Source organism: Ochotona curzoniae, unplaced genomic scaffold, assembly GCF_017591425.1.
Source record: "Ochotona curzoniae isolate NIBS_2020 unplaced genomic scaffold, NIBS_Ocur_1.0 scaffold_1037, whole genome shotgun sequence".
NCBI classification, from domain to species: Eukaryota; Metazoa; Chordata; class Mammalia; order Lagomorpha; family Ochotonidae; genus Ochotona; species Ochotona curzoniae.
The window spans coordinates 20,852,673-20,855,844 of NW_024467083.1; the positions used below are offsets into that span (position 1 = coordinate 20,852,673).

The following is a 3,172-nucleotide window of genomic DNA, read 5'->3' on the forward strand; positions in this document are numbered from 1 at the left end:
CAAACACGGGAGTCAGGTCTAGAGTCACCTCTGGCGATGTTTCTTTGGAGACCCCCACAATTGGACCACTGGACTCAGAACTCCAACCACAAGGAAAATCACAGGATCTGTGGGCTGCCTGTGGAGTGCATGTGTCAGAACTAGCCTCCTCAGTTGCTGAAGACAGTACAGTCAACGGCATGTCCAGATGCACATGAGGGACATGACAGGTCATTGAGGTCTGCAGAGGACGTCTAGGCCCAATTTTAGAGGAGGGAAGGCAGAACAAATTAGAGAACTATCCCACCAAGCGTTGATAGCAAGTGTCTGGATGAATGGAGACTCTAAAGTGGATTCTCAGCCAAAGGACCTTGGAAGGATCTCCTCATCCTTGGAGCAATGAAATCATCAGCATCTGAGAACTATCAACATCCCTTTAACAGTACTCTCAGAACATGCTCCACACTGGGGACCCTGGAATGATATTGTGTCACTGTCCAGCATCCCTGGGCACTGATGCAGTTAGGATGCTGGGAGCTGCCCTCTCTCTTCTCTCTCCCTTCCCCCAGATGCAGGAAGAAGAAAAAGGAAATTGGAAACAATGGTCTCATTCACTTTCCCCTTTTTCTCAACCCTTCCCACCTAATCAGTAGTCCACATGGGGTATGCATTCTTAACTATGTAAACATCATCAAAAATAAAAATTAAGAAAATAAAACAAAGCTGGATTTTCCTTGCAGATAGCTCACCCTACATAGTATTCATGCAGTGTCTACACAAGCAGTTCTTTCAAAAGCTTTCTTTTTCCTTCTCACTACATCTTCCCCCTTTCTTTTTGTTAAGATCCACTTTTTTTTTAAAGATTTATTTTTATTAGGATGGCGGATATACAGAGAGGAGAGACAGAGGAAAATCTTCCGTCCGATGATTCACTCCCCAGGTGGCCGCAATGGCTGGAGCTGAGCCAATCTGAAGCCAGGAGCCTCTTCAGGGTCTCCCATGCGGGTGGAGGGTCCCAAAGCTTTGGGCCGTCCTCGACTGCTTTCCCAGGCCACAAGCAGGGAGCTGGATGGGAAGTGGGGCTGCCGGGATTAGAACCGGCGCCCATATGGGATCCCAGGCTTGCAAGGTGAGGACCTTAATCACTGTGCTATCGCACCAGGCCCAGATCCACTTGTTTTAAATTGAAAGGCAGAGCTACAGGGAGGGGGAGAGAGAATAGAGAGAGAGCAAGAGAATGAGCTTCCACCTACAAAGGTTGGCACTGAGCTGACATGAAACCAGGAGCCAGGAGGTCCCTCTGGGGCTGACAGATGGGTCTAGGGGCCCAAGGCCTTGAGCCACTCTCCATTGCTTCCCCAGGCCATCAACAGAGCTGGATGAGAAGCAGAGACAATGTCCCTTTTTCCTAAATCATCCAAACTAGTGAAGGACAGGAACAGAAAAGGAAATATTCTTTCATGATGGTTTATTCTATTTCACCACCCGAAATGCCAGCATCTCTGCTACTCCACTTTGAATCCAGCTCCCTGCTAAGGCACCTTGGAGAGCACCAGATGAAGGCCTGATGATCCGTCCCTTCTACGCAGGGAACTTCCTGTTGTCCTGGAGACTCTCCTGCAGCCTGCCCCTTCTGGGTCACCAGCCGGTTCCTCCTGGGCTGAAGGTGTCTTCCTCTTGGGAGAAAGTGCATGCCGCCATATGGCCCCGCCTGACCAACCACTGCTTGGGAAAGCTGTTCTTTTCCCTGGGTTTGGGTAAAGAGATGTGGGTCTTTCACTCTTCTCCTGTGGAACCTGCTGGGACTTTTGCTTTCTCTTCTTTGGGGGTTTCTTGCATTTCTTTACCACTGGACACCTCCTTGCATTTCTTTACCTCCTGGACACTGCTGTTTTCTGAAGGTGCCAGGTGCACCTTTTCCTCTTTTTGGCATCTCTCATGTTTCTCCAGCTTACTGGTGGTCTCTGTGGCTGCCTTCTCCATCTGAGCTATGGCTTCTCTTTCTGACATTCAGATTGTTTTGTTCAAAGATTTGTCTGTCATGATGCCTCAGTGGCTAAATCCTCACCTTGCAATCAATGGGATCCCATATGGATGTCAGTTCATATCCCAGCTGCTCCATTTCCCATCCAGCTACCTGCTTATGGTCTGAGAAAACAGTAGAGGATGGCTCAAAGCCTTGGGAAGCTGTACTCATGTGAGAGACTCAGAAGAAGCTCCTGACTCCTGATTTGTGGCCACCCGAGAGTGAACCAGCAGATGGAAAATCTTTCTGTAAATCTGCTTTTCCAATAAAAAATGTTTTTTCAAAAAGGGTTCAATAATTTAACTTGAAAGTTGGAGTTAGACAGAGAGCTCTTCCATTTACTGGTTCACTTCCCAAATGATCACAGTAGCCAGGGCTGAGCTGATCTGAAGCCAGGAGGCAGGAGCTTCTTCTGGGTCTGCCATACGGGTGGTAGGTTCCAAAGGCTTGAGCTGTCCTTCACTGCCCTCCTAGTCACATTTGCAGGGAACTGGATTGGGAGTAGAAAATCCAGGACTTGAACAAAAACTGAGCGCCCATATGAGACACTTGTGCTATAGGTAGAAGCCTAAACCACTACACCGTGGTGTCTATCCAACATGCAGTTTCTCCAGTGGGACCTCTCCCATTTCATAGAATGGCTGCCCCTTGTCTTGTTCCCAGTTCTTCTCCCCAAGTATGCTGGTGGATACTCCTAGGGAAGTCACTGCATTTGTTTGCCAGGTTACCAACAGGTGCAGCCTTGTTCTGGGCAGCTCCAGGCCAATGAAGGGGGGTAGTGGGAAGTGAACCTGGGTTTTGGTGAATTACCGCTATCTTCCTGGTTGTAGAAACTTAGCTACTTTGCTGGGGCATGGGACTCACTTGGATACCAGGGCTGGCTCTCACCCCATGGCAGTCACCCAGATAGGTACAAAAGCCCTGATCAGCCATCCCTGCAAACTCACGTTTTGCTTTTCATTTTTCTAGTAATAACTGTTGATTTGCAATTTAAATATATGAGTACTTCCAAAGTTCCATGCAAATGGAATAAAAGGCAGGTTTACTTTTGTGTGGATTTTAAAATCTCTATGTATGGGAGTCTTCAAAAATTTCATGAGAAAAGCATATTACAAAACAACTTCACATAAATTTCCAATTTTTTGTGTGCCACAATAAACATCCTTA

General features: G+C 47.5%; 1 non-coding gene across 1 annotated transcript; it reads right to left on the reverse strand.

Annotated features, from left to right (window-relative positions):
• Positions 1 to 2,863: 2,863 nt before the first annotated feature.
• Positions 2,864 to 2,948, reverse strand: LOC121168919. The gene has a single exon (XR_005885784.1). It is a non-coding gene; the product is annotated as a small nucleolar RNA SNORD86 (small nucleolar RNA).
• Positions 2,949 to 3,172: the final 224 nt, after the last annotated feature.